This window comes from Corvus hawaiiensis, chromosome 1, assembly GCF_020740725.1.
Source record: "Corvus hawaiiensis isolate bCorHaw1 chromosome 1, bCorHaw1.pri.cur, whole genome shotgun sequence".
NCBI classification, from domain to species: Eukaryota; Metazoa; Chordata; class Aves; order Passeriformes; family Corvidae; genus Corvus; species Corvus hawaiiensis.
The window spans coordinates 80,108,142-80,121,984 of NC_063213.1; the positions used below are offsets into that span (position 1 = coordinate 80,108,142).

At 48.9% G+C, this 13,843-nt stretch overlaps 1 protein-coding gene across 1 annotated transcript in view; it reads right to left on the reverse strand.

Moving 5' to 3' along the window:
* Positions 1–11,264, reverse strand: part of BASP1 (brain abundant membrane attached signal protein 1) — a 51,378-nt gene extending 40,114 nt beyond the window's left edge. Inside the window, exon 1 of the mRNA XM_048311486.1 lies at positions 11,039–11,264. The gene's annotated coding sequence lies outside the window, so the exon portion shown is untranslated. The remainder of the gene's footprint in view (positions 1–11,038) is intronic.
* Positions 11,265–13,843: the final 2,579 nt, after the last annotated feature.

The following is a 13,843-nucleotide window of genomic DNA, read 5'->3' on the forward strand; positions in this document are numbered from 1 at the left end:
AGCTCAGACACACTGCCAATAAATCAGTACACAATAAATCAGGAAGGATTTTGTTTCAACTAAACTTACTTCTCTGCACTCAAGAACTAGCTCACTCCAAATGTTCCCCATGTCCCTGATCACACAAACCACAAGACTGAAAGATACCTCAAGAGAAGTTGAGATATTTCCTCTTCTTGCCCCAAGGCAAAATGAGTCACATTTAAGTAATCTCCCAATGGTTATTTCTTACCTAGTTTTAAAATAATCATTTGCTTCTTTACACTGCACAAAACCAATGTGTTCATTTCTCCCTTTCATAGGTCCTGTTTGATCACTCTTACTGTTTACATGTGCATCCACTTGAATGGTGGCTCTCTTTTATGTGGCATATGACCCATGCAAGTAGTATCTTCAACTGTTCAAAGCACAATACATAAAAGGGAATTCTTCGATGTCCACTTTAGCATAGTTAAAAGGCAATTTATTCTATTCTTGTTCTAAACACTTAACTATGGAATGGACCTCTGTTATCCTTGTTTTCCCTTTCTCGTCAACAAGATCTTCTTTATGGTAATTCTGACCACATATTCCCAACAACTACCACATACTGTCTTTATTAGAAATTATTCCACAGACAAAGAATTTTTACTATGATTTATTCATTAAAAATTATTTAAATTATTTTAACTCAGCTTACTGACCACCTGTCATCTGTTACAGAGCAAAGAGCAACTATTTTCCTCATACAGTCCAAAGTTATCCACCTGAACAACAGTGGAAACCCCATTGCTTGTGTACAACTCAGTTACTTGCTAGTCCTTAGTGACAGAACACAGAAAGATGACTCCTTGTTTCCATGAAAGGCTTTAATGTGATTGTAAGCTGCAAGGTGTATTGCTAGCATAAAAAAATATTCCACTGTGTTAGTTAAGACGAACTCTCTGTATTTTTTATTTCATATGAAGGTATTCCTGGCTGTGACTCTGTAACTTTGAAATACAGTCTCTTAGGAACTGTGAGCAGATTTAACCACAAATAGCTAAATGTGCCTAGCTACATGAAGTTATATTTAACTATCTCCCTAGCTAATTAGATCGGGGAACCAGGATCATATGGCTAGGTTAATTAAGATAAAACAGGGCATTTGTAATAATTAAATTAGCTATTTGGTCTTCTTTCCAGAGAAGGGAGTCAAGGAACATCACTAGTGCAGCAGAGGATGGACTGACACTTCCAACCGCAGATGCAAACTCACCAAAGCCACTGGTTTTGCAAGACAGCCCAGAAAGCTCTCTTGGACAGTCTGATTTTATTTGTTTGCTTTAAGAAGACCAGAGGAGCTCCTTCCCAGGAGGAATCCCTAAGACTGCTCAGAGGTGAGGTTTCCAGAGACAGCAGGGTGAGACAGGCAAGAGATTCAAGCCAGGAACCTGAAGCTTAAAAAAAAAACCCCTAAAATGCTGAGGACCAGGCAGCAGACCCACAGTCAAATTCTAAGGGTGTTGAAAAGGAAGTTCGGGACTAGGGAGGACCGTGGTTTTCCATTCCAATGCACAAAACTTCTGCGTTCATGGAACCAACATTAGTATTCAGAACTTGAAAGGGCTTGTGGGGGGAGGTCAGGCTGTGAACAACCTTATATTTATCTATTATTTTGGTTCTATCAGCACTGTAAGTTTTCTCTGTGTAAGGAGTCAATTACCTGAGATGACTAGCTGTAATTCCAATGAAAATAATGTCCTTTGAGGGTTTTTTTGGGAGCACAATGTACAGCAGAGGATCTAAATCAATACTCTTCAATTCCCTCGTCCCCTACCTGGGGACCCTCTACAGCAACCAAAGGCTATTTGGTGTCTTCACTCTGTAGCTACAAACTTGTCCTTCAGAATAAAAGGCATATATATCTGTCATCATGAACTCACTTGGCCTGAACACGGTCCTCACCTTGACGGCATCATACTCCATGTCCACAGCCATCATGTTGTCATCTCCATCATTTATGGATGTTATGCTTTAGTTAGACACAATTAAAATCTAGAGCAGTTAGAAGTGGATCCAAAGAAGGGTTCTCTGTAAAAGAAACTCAGGCCAGTATGACTATGACAGCTACTGGCCTTTATGCAATATGCAACCCAGCACAGCCACAGCTTGACAGACAAGCTTTGTCTTTTATAATAGCAAATGTTTCCCCTAAAACTGTGATCTGGATGGTTTTTCAACTCACTAATGCAGTTTAATTATGAGCTTGCAGCAATTTAATTTTCTACAGGAATCAAACAAATCTAGTTCTTCTTGAAAATAAGACTGACAATTCAAGCTATCACAGAAGGTTTGGGTTTGCTGGTGGATTTTTTTCATTTAGTCAAGAGCCACTTTTGCTTAAAACTAAAACAATGTGTAAAAAGGAAAAATTCTCTCCGCTTTCAGTCAGCAGATGAAATCACATTAATATTTCTTCAACTGGTAAGAAGTTTAAAACTGTTGAATGCTTTCAGCTAGCAGAGCTCCAAGCTTTCCATATTGTTACAGGATTTGCACGAAACTTTGTTTAAGACCAAGTTCTCATGTTGATATGATCTCACTTCAGTGAACATCTAGATTTGGGAGCCATATGCATGCAAACCATTGGGGTCTAGTAGCATTAGTTATAGAGTTTAAAGTTTTACAAGAAGTGGTTCTGTACTCAGTATATGAATGCCAGCATGCAATCAAGCTGATGCCATAGATCTTCCTGTGTTCTGCATGTCTGCTAATGCACACATTGCATGTTACTGTGTGATTATCAAGGTGTTCCCTGACATAGGCTATGTTAGTTCATGGCTGAAAATATGGACTTCTAGAAAGGTCAAGTAAGAGAAATGGCAACATAGCTACCATGATAATTTAATTTAAATACAGATAAGTAAGCTACAGGAACATGGCAAGGAAGGGTATAGAGCCAAAGCTAGATGAAAAATTAGTTTGAAAACAACAAATTTTTTTTAATGGGACACATGTACAAATATGGACCAAGAAAATATGGTATATCCCAACAGGTTAGAATACAGTTTCTAACAAGAAGCATTTGAAATAGTTTCTTCAGCCAGGAGAAAATGTGCCAAAGAACTTTTTTTTTAAGTAGAAAGGAAATAAAAGCTGCTGAGATAAATATTTCTATTCTCAGCCTGTAAATTTACTGTCATTGTTCCACAGAAAACTCCTGGACAGACTTTTTTTCCTGAACCACAAATCTGTCAGTGCAGAATTTCCTTCATTCTCTATCACCTCTGTGTTTTAGATGAAGCACTCGGATGTTCCTCACAGGGTCAATGGCTGTGGGAGAGCATGAAACGCCAGCTCATTTCCCTCAACACCATTCTCCATATATCTCAGAACAGACAAGGCAAGTATTTAAAGACACAATATTCACCCTGCTTCAAGCACTTATCATCTATTAACTGATATGTTTGCTCTTCTCCATAATGTCTTGGTACCAGTGACGTTCCAAGAGATGTTTGCAGGAACACCTGTAGGTGATTTGCAGTCCAGTTTGAACCCTTGGTAACAGGAGGTACCTCAGCACTGAAGGCCACTTTCAATACATTGTGCCCTACTGGATTGTCACTACAGTGTGTTGTTCAGTCAGGAATGAGACACCATAAGGAGTGCCATATTCCTATTGCTAGCAGCACCAATAATTTCTTCATGAATCTGTCAGTCACTGACTCATCCACAGAAGAGGATGACAGCTGAACTTTCAGTGACCTGATAGTCATTTTAGTGCTTATAAAAAAATACTGTAATACTAGTTTTCTCGAGCTCTGTTGAGGCTTCTACTCACTGTTACACGAACAGGAAAAGAGTGCACTCCGGTGAACTATCATATTTCAGCGCACATGGCAGCTCTGACTTTGCTTGGCTCTAAAAGTATTATTCATTAAGGTAATGTCATCCGTTCAAGACGACTGGATGGAAAGCATGGGCCACTATGCAGAAAGCCAAATGTTCCTCTAGATAACACTAGGGAAACTAGCACTGAATAAATCATTGAAATGCACAATACTGGTGGAACATCAGATGGCTACAAGCAGCTTAAAAGGTTTCTGCTGATACCTCTTCACCGTAGGATGGCTTTTTTCCAGATGAAGATCTCAGAGGGTAGGAAATGAGAAAAGGGAACAGCATACAGGAGCAGAGAATGGATAAATCCCTCTTACTAAAATTCTTTCCTGTGAGTAATACCAGATCCTTCAGAAAAAAAATATTTTCCAGGACAACTTGTCACTCTCCTTGAACTCTCACATCCTACATCTTACATAGAAAGCTCTTAGCTGTGATTGCTGGAGTTACATAGAGCAGGTGTGGACTGCAAACACGGAAAGGGTTTCCATATTTCCACATTTGCTTTATTCTGCTAATTTAAGCATTTGAATTACAGGCCTAGGGGCTATTCTGAGCACTCAGGTACCCTACAGACGTCTCACATGCTCCTAGTGAAAGCTCCAAGTGAAATAAAGTTAAAAACCAACAGTACTCTCCTACATCTCAAGCAAAGCGTGGAATGGAAGAGCCTGGAAAATCTAGCCTGATTTTGAATTTTATGCTCTGGAGAACTTCTGTCTCCCTTGCTTCACATGGCTTGTAGATCTGAAAAGAAAAGCAATAGCCAACACACATCTTTCACCCTCTCTTCAGTGACACCAGCTATTCCCAGTGCGGACTATATATTCACTGGTGCAGGGTTTACATGCAGGGCTGAGTGATGCTGCTGGAGGAAAATGAGCCCCACTCCCTCAGCACATCTGGTAAGGAAACACGTTTGTTACAGCAGGTAGCACATCTCCCCATTTGCCTCAGTTTTTCTGGTGACAGCAAGAAACCCAGAAGAACTGTTTTCACCACGCCAGACCTCACTGAATTTGCCTCCTCTCACCAGCTCAGCACAATTAGCAGCAGAAGTCAATCATGCACTTACCAGCACTGGCCAAAATACAGCAACTTTGCGTTACTGGAAACTTAGCGTGTGAAAGGGAAATGCAGAAATAATCTGAACACCTCATCTAGTAGTGACAGGTTTCACCCTGTCCTTTTCCAGACTCTTAGTTTTATACCACCTCTAGCCTGTTTTTGTTTTTGTTTTTGTTCTCCGCTAATGACGCGCTTCACTGCCTTGAGGAAGGATGATTACAGGAAGCTGATGTAGCAATTCTCTGGCTCCAGTCTATCTCGGACAAACACGTACCAAAGCATTTCTCATGGTGTAACTCTTCCATGTTGCTTATGTTTGCAGTTGGGTTTTCACTGTTTTCTGCATCCCGATTTGTGCACGTTTTGCATGTGTTTTTCTAAGGTAGGAAGATGAGAGAAACCTGCATCAGTTCTATCATTGTTGGTCCATTCTCTGTTTTTTCTAACTTTGCTCTATTTCTTCTCCATAGTTCAGCAATCATCTTAAATTTCTCTAGCAGATGCACATCTACAGGATCCCGCTATGTGACCATCTACTTCATCCTAAAATAGTTAATCACGTCAAGACCTAATTTTGAATACGAGTCCCTCCATCACCGACCAATCACACAAGGAAAACAGTAACAGCAGAAAATAAGTTCAAAAACTATAACCAGGCTCTGTCCTTCTGCAGGGGTTATATGTTCTACATCCCACTGAGTATTTAAAGACTACTGAAACAGGAGATAGCCAGCAGCCCCCTGATTTTACTACTTGTACAGATCTAGCTTGCATTTGTCATGCAAAGTCATGATGGCATAGATTTCTGTCATTAAAATTAATCCTTGAGAAACTTTGTCATTATAACTACTAGGTTTTTGCCTGTAGGAAAAGGTTATGCTTCAACACTGCATTCACATCCAACACTGCCAAGGCATCAGTAGTATTACAATCACCACCATGACATTATCCATCAAGTAGCAAAAGGTAGGTAGGTGGCTAAGGCCCAGTCTTTTTACAGATTCGGTGTTGTATCCTCTGTAAGGACAGTAAGTCTCTAATCAAAATGAAGCTCCTGCCATCATTCCTACAGTTCACATGAAGTACCAGGTCATGCTGCTCTGAACAACTGCTAGGGCAGTGCACATGAAATAAAATCTTTTGAAAAGAAGTTCAAATTCCTAAAGGTTAAAAAATAAAATCCCTGGATCAGCAGATCATAATCATATGTGGCACCACTTACCAGGCTAAAATCTAAACTATGCAACATGTGACTAAAAAGCATGTGGCTTTCCCAACAGTACTGCACTGGTGGGGTACTTGGCAGTCTACACCCAACAAGTCAGGCAACTATACAGACTACTTCATTCTTATTCTGCAGAAGACAATAGCAAACACATCAAAAGAGATCAGTGTATGATATATATCCTGAGACAGAAGGTTTTTATTAATAAAACTGTTTCCTCAGAGTTAAATTTCATTAACCGTACTTAAGAGGGAATTACTACACATCTTGCTCCCAGGCAAAACCTGACCATTCCACATGTGTTACAAATCAGTATCTCTTTACATTTACTGGTGTGCAGAAGAAAGTCAAAGGATTTATTTTCATATTCTGGCAAGTCAGGAATCTTTCATGTTTGAGGAATCACATTGCTCTCAATCTATTTTTATTTTAAACTTATGAATTTTCATACCAAATAACCAATAGATACATTTTTATATTAACCACATTTCTCCATCTTGAAGTAAGAAGCTTCACGCTTTTAGGGAAGAGAACTGTGAGACACAAGATATTGTAAGGAAGACTTCAAAGTCCTTTCCATTCTGCATGAGGTTTCCCCCCTTCTTCCCCCTGCATATTTTTTTAATCTTGAAAGCATTTCCTACTAATGCATGAAACCCCCATTATGCTGCATATGGTTTCTATTATCAAGTCTATAACGCTTTCAGGAATTTCTTTGATTTCTCTAGTTGTTACCTCATTCTCTTCATTCCTGATTGGCACAGAAGCAGCAACCCAAGTCATTCCTAAGTATCTTTCTTTAGTTAAAAATCGGTCTCCATACTTCTGTAGTATACCTCAAAATGGCCTGCCTTTACTACCCTTGCATGAATGAAGGTAAGGCCTTGAATGTTAGTTGATTATTATACTCTTCATTAGATATTTGAAGAGTATCCACTTTTCTTACTTGAAGAACTCCAATTTGAACCATTAAATTTACATTGCACCCATGGACACTATGCTTACACCTACTCACCTAAATCAAGACCTGGGATTTGTGCGCAAATCTGTACAAATGACTGCAGAATACTCTTCATACAGATCACACCAAAAAAAAACAAAAAAACAAAAACAAACAAACAAAAAACCTCCAAAATTCTTGTTTTCAAAATAAGTGCAAGATCAGCTGTCCATGGCAGATCTCCAAATAATTACTAGCTCAATGGTAGCTGAGTGTCTGAAAATGTAGCCACAGAATTCTCCCAAGATTTCATGGGCAGGCCTGTTTCTACCCTGCAACCCGCTTTTGTCCCTCAGTGCATGCCATCGGGCCATGGGTGGGTGCCGGCACAAGGTAAGAATTTAGCATTGTTCAGACAGAAGCCGTTGTGTACACAGGAGGTTCTGCTGAAGGACTTCATGGTTCACTGCATGGGGCACACATGGAACACAGCAGGAACAGAAGAAGCTTCACTTGGAAAATACAATTTATTCCACAGACTTAATTTTGAAAGATCAAACCACAAATACTTAAGGACTAGAAACAGATCTAGATATGGTTCAGAAATTATGGAGGTTGCATACGCTGTAGTCTCAGGGTAAGGGTATGCTCCAAAGGTATGCCACTTTCTGAAATAAATCAACCTTGTATCACCATGTTGCTTCAGAGGGCGTTGCATTTCAAATGCAAAGAAGCATGGAAGCGGTAGCGGGGGGAGAGAAAAAAAATTCACCTGATCATTGCTTCAAGCAATAACTTGAACAGTGATTTTACCAGTTTTACCCTTTCAATGTTAATTTTAACTGGATATGATATACTCAGAGATTCAAATCAACAGAAGAAACTGCTGCATGATTGCATTTTGGCAGCTACATACAATTTCCCTGTATTACACAATCAGCTATTTCATACATGAAATATACAAGAACAGACAGAGCCACCATGGATTTCCCAACGTTTTGCGTTTATTCTGCCCACAGATCAGAGTTGGTGCTCCCTGGCTAAACTGAAACAGCCAGACAAAAAGAAAATACTCACTGCATACAATCCAGTAGCAAGGGAGATCACAAAACAAAGCTTCTCCCTCACGTGAAGTTCTGTGAGACAATGAGTAGACAGCAAGTGCAAAAATCTCTGGCCATGTCCTTGCTTCTTCTTTTTCCCTCACCCCTAAAGGTTGCCCAAAATTCTCAGAAACACCCTGAATACAAAAGGGTTGTGCGGGACAAGGTATCTCCCCTGGAGAGGGCAGTAGCAGCAGATGCCGCATCCTCCCTCAGTATGGCACTCCCACCCCACATTCTCCCTTCTTAATGGGGAACATCTACACAGGGAAAAAACCCTCAGTGTTTGAAGCCTGGCCACCAGTCTAGGTGGTGCCTGGCAAGCATCTGGCAAGCAGAGAGGGGACATTTAGACAGACTTTAGGGTTCTGATGGCTTCTTCAGAAGAGACCTTAATTGGAAACACTGGAAATACCAAGTAATTGCTATGCAAGGGGCCTTGGGGTGTATGTTTTCTAGTGAATGTTCATCACCCTCGAGGGGAAGCAACAAAATCCACTGCCATCGCCTGTTTAGGAGCCCACTGGCAATATTCTTTTGTCAGCTTTAACTCCAGCCTGACAAACACACCAGTTGTCTTCTCTTCAGAAACTGCCATTAGTTTACAAAATTATCCATTTCAAACAGGCTTAAGCATGCTCCCTCTAAAGAGAAATAGATATCCGAATTTTGGACAAGAGTCGGGAAAGAAAAGTAGCGAAGAAGGAACCGGCACCAATGCCAGCATCGAGACGCAACAATTCGAACAAAAGAGATTTCAAGATGTCGCACTAACACGCACGCACACAATCTTCCTCTTGATAGATTGTTTCCCCTCGACAGAGGGAGATGCTCCAGGATACCGCCCGCCCGGGCAGGCAGAGCACGCGTGTTTCTCCCAGACGGAGCCCGGCAGGGAGCACGTCCCTGCGGCGTGGCTGCTCCGCGGGGCTCCTACTGCGGCACGTACGCCGCACCCGCTTCGCCCTCTTTGCTCAAAGGGGCCCACGAACGACCCCGCGCTGCTGCAGACGGACCCCCTGCCCCCCGTCTCCTGCCCCCCCAAGGCCGCTCAGAGGAGCGGGGCCGGGGGAGCTCTGGGGGCATCCGCGGCCGCTCGCCTGCCGCCGACCGAAACCCGCTGCGGGCGGGGAGGGGGCGGGCAGCAGGGCCGGCCTTTTCCCCTTCCTAAATGCCAAATATTGTCCCGGTGAGGTGAGGGGGGGGCGCGGGCGGGGGGGCACCGGGTCCGCTCCGCCATCGCGCACAGTAGCAGGCGCCAAAGCTAAGCCGGGCGCAGCGCGGGGCAGGAAGGGTGCCGGGGTACTGCTGGGTCACCCCGATGAAGCAGCCGGGGCTGGCGGAGGGCGGGCGGGGGGAAGCGCCCGGGGGTCGCAGCGCAGCGCGGAGCCTTTGTTCCGCCGCCGGCCCCAACCCCGCCGCCGCCTCCGCGCATGCGCCGGGCACAGACAAAGGCGCGGGCAGGGCGGCGGAGCTCCCTGCATCCCCCTCCGCTCCGCATCCCCCTCCGCTCCGCATCCGCCCTTTGCTCCGCATCCCCCTCCACTCCTCATCCCCCTCCGCTCCGCATCCCCCTCCGCTCCGCATCCGCCCTTTGCTCCGCATCCCACTCCACTCCGCAACCCCCCGTCACCCCGCATCCCCCCTTTGCTCTGCATCCTCCCTCCACTCCGCATCCTCCCGCAGTCTCGCATCCCCCCCTCTGCTCCGCATCCCCCCGCACGGCGCCCACCCGGCGTGGCAGGAGGGCGGGGGTGTCCCGGGGGTGTGCGTGTGTCCGCCCCCCCTTCTCCCGCGTGAGCCGCCACGCCCAGCTGAGGCGCGGGGAAAGCGCCCTGCGGGAGCCGCGTTTGAAAGACACGCGTGTGCGTGGGGGAGAGGCGACACGGCGGGTCGAGAGGGGAAAGAAAAAGAAAGGTCGAGGGGAGGTGTAGCTTGCTTTGGTGGGGGGAAAACGGAAAGCCGGAGGGTTGATGGGGACCTGTGAGAAGCGGGGGGCGGCAGTCGGTGAATATTCATAGCATAGGCGTATCGGGGCGTAGCGCGGCGGGCGGCAGCGGCGGTCCCTCTCGTGTTTGCCGGCGGGTCCGTAGCCCCTGCTCGGGCAGGCGAGCCCCCCGAGCCCCGGCGTGTGCTGCCCCGCCGGGAGCGGCGCTTCAAACCCGCCGGCGCGTCCACGCGCACGCGTGACCGCGGAGGCAGCGCCGCTCCCGCGCCGGGGACAATCGCGTTCTCGCCGGCCACAATGGGCACGCGCCGCTTCCCCGCGCCTCGCCCGCCCCGACGCCCCCCCCGCCCCGACGAGCCCCCCGCCCAGCCGCCCTGCCATCTTCCTGGCGCCGTGCGTGCTCTTCTCCCAGCGCTTCCTTTCATGGAGAGCTTGGGGCATCTTCCTTTTTTTTTTTTCTTTTTTGTTCTTTTTTTTTTCTTTTTTAAAAAATTATTATTGTTATTTAAGCAGACTCTCTTTGGAAACAGGCTAAAAGCACCGAAAAGAAATTGTGCATAAACCGCTGTTATTCCCACCACACCCACCGCTACCCCCACCCTTCCCCCAGAGAGCCTTCCCGGGCATTTAAATCGCCTTCGGTCTGTTGTGTGCCTCGATCCCGCTCCCAGGTGGTCCCCTCTCGAGGAATAGAGCTCCTCGCAGTGATATCCCTAAAATGTGCCCGGGCAGGCGCCTCCCGGGCTGCTCCTCTCTCTCGACTGTTACCGATTCACACGCACATCTCCTCTCCCCACAATCGAGACACAACGGAAAGAGGGAAAATTATAGAAATGGCAAAGCTCTCGCGGGCGGCTGTGTTAATGGCATAAATGAGACACACCGCGTCTTACCTTTATATGTTTTTCCTCTGTCCCTGACGGTGTGTTTGTGTGCTGGGGTGTCACAAAGAGAGTCCCAGGTAGCCCAGAGCCCCCTCGCCTCGCTCGGAGCGCGGTGGCTCTCGCCCGCTCGCTCGCCGGGACTGAAGTGCCTAGTGCCTGCTGGAGCACTGCCGCCGCTACCGCGGCTGCTGCCTCTGCATTTCTCACTCTCTCCCCCTCCCTCTTTCCCTCCCTCCCCCCTTCCCTGTGACAGTCTGTGGGCAGTTCAAAAGCCACACGCACTTATTTATTTATTTTCCGGGCTCGCGGGGAGGGGGATGCGCTGCGCGGCGCTCGCGCTTAGGGGGCGCACGGACCCCAGGTTTAAATATCAGCCGTGCAGGCGGCGGGGGGGCTGGATCGCGGGTCCGCGAACGCACCTTGCAGCATTACCCCCTCACTCCCCCACCCCTCAAAAAAAGGGAAGGGAGCGGCCAACCTCCCTGCCCCGAGGAGAGCGGGCACGGCGCGGGGCCGCACGCCGAGGCGCGGGGCTCTCCGCCACCCTCCGCGCCCGAACCGCGGCGGGTGCGGCTGTGCACCATGGGGCGGAGGGTCCGTCCCCGGCGGAGCTGGGATGCTGCGCGGCGGAGGGAGCGGGCAAGCCTGCCTACACCTGCAGCCCTCTCGGGGAGCGGGAAAGACGCTTGCACGGCGGAGAGGGGCGGCACGGGCGGAAGAGCCTAAAAAATCCCGGGCGTGGATGCTGTTGGCACGCTTAAGGAGAGGGTCTGCCCGTTAAACACAAAGGCAGCAAAATAGAGGAAAGCAACACATTTCTCAGGAGAATGGATCTCCCCCGGGCGCTCCTGCAGGTGAAGAGCTGGCCTGAACGTCGCTGGGGCTTCAGGACTGGTATCCCTCCAGCCCTCCCCCTGTTCCAAAGCATCCCTGGGGCCGCCACAGCACAACCGAGGGTGCTGCCCGCACTTTCCCACCGCCCTCTTTTTAAAAGCTGGCTGCGGCGCGGGCCGGGTGCGCCCTGCTCGTCGCTCCGCGCCCGCTCCACGCTGCAAGAGCCCGGCTGCGGCGGGCGATGCGCGGGGCTGGGGCGCCCTCTGCTCCCGAGAGGCGGCCGGGCAGGGGCGGCGGGGCTGGCCCGGGCCGGGCTCTGGTTCCGCCGGGTGACCGGCCCCGGGGCCCTGCAGCCCGGGCAGGCCGGTGAGCAGAGCCGCTGGGAGCGGACCGCGGTGGCGGCACGTCTTGGGGGAACCTCTGGCTCAGGGGCGCGATCCGGCTACGCCTGGGCTTCAAAGCCAGCAGCACCATCTTTCAGCGAGAACAATGGAAGCTATTTCCTATTTATCTGGGAACAAGGACCGAGTGAGAGACGCATAGTAGGCTCGTGATAAGGTTAAGTCCGGTTTGCATTTTCGATGTATATGGGAGCGAAAAGAGAGCAGGGCATGTGGAGAGGGAAGGCGCGGCGGCCAGGGTGTTCTTCTGAGGGCCGTGATGTGCGGTGTGATGTGCGGTGAGAGGAGTCACGCTTCCCGGACATTTCCCATGAAGGAAAACTATCGGGCAATAAAATGCATTTGAGTTTGTGTTTCACACACCGCACCCTGCAACCTGTAGTTGTGCCGAGCATCCACCCAGCCGCTGCCGGGGCGGGGAGCTGGTCCGAGACGCCACAGGAGAGGCTCGGGGACGACAGGACAGCGAGGCGGGAGCCCCCGTTGTCCCCCCGCGGTCACACAAAAGCCCCGGGCATGAAGGAAGGGAGGGAGGGAAGGAGGAGCACGGGTTCACCGGGCAGGAATAATGCCCTGTATTTTCGTGAAAGCGTTCGCAAGCCAGTCTTTTCCTCATATTTTTATTTTACAGAGTTTTATTTTCCTAGTTCTCCTTAGTATCTCCTCGTTTTCCCGGTGGTTTAACCCTCGCTCTGCAGCCGCCGGGGCGCAGAGCTCTCCATGCCACACCTGCCCCGATGCAGCATCCCACCCTCCTGAGGCGCGGTGCGGGGCTGGCTGCGCCCTGCCGCAGCTGGGGGAGGGGAGGGAGGGAGGGCAGGAGGGACCCCTTCCCCCCGCTCCCCCAGCCGCGATATCTCTGCGCTCACGATAACAGGCTTGGAGGGGCGGCTGCATCGCACGGGTGAGGCAGGCAGCAGTCAGCGTCACATTGGGTAATCGAGGAAAAAGAGGAAAGGGAGGGGGGCACGCCCTGACACGTCCTCGGCCGTCGGAGAAGAGGATAGCTGCTCCCCACGAGGGCGAGGCGCGTCCCGCCCCCGCGCTGCCTCCGCGTAGCCCGGGGGAGCAGGGGTCCGCCCGCCCCCTTTCCCGGGAGCATCCCTGTAGCGGGAGCAGTAACGCCGGCGCCTGCCCGGCGGTGGCCTGCTGCAAGGTCAAGGGAGAAAACCCCTCTCCTCAGTTTTATTTCTGAGCCAGGAGTACTTGTGAGGCAGGGCTGGAGAGAAGTGAGAGGCAAGGTGGGTCCAAAATTTAGCCACGGAGTAAGACAGAGGCGGGCAGAACACAGCAGCACATCCGCAGAATGGCTCAGTGAGGGACTGAGGGCCTGGGCTGGGCTGAAATCAGCCCTGGACCATGGGTAGGGCTCAGGGGGAGCCCCAGGTTAGGCTGGGCAGGGACAATCAATGCCCATGTGGCCATGACATTCAGACTGTCGAGATTGTCTTGTAAGATTGCTCAACCACTACAGAATTAGTGTGAAGCAATATTAGAGGGAAAGAAAGAGGCTGTTATTTAACCTTGTGTTTAAATGTGGGCTTAGGCAATGAATGCTTACCTGCATGAAATCGAGCAG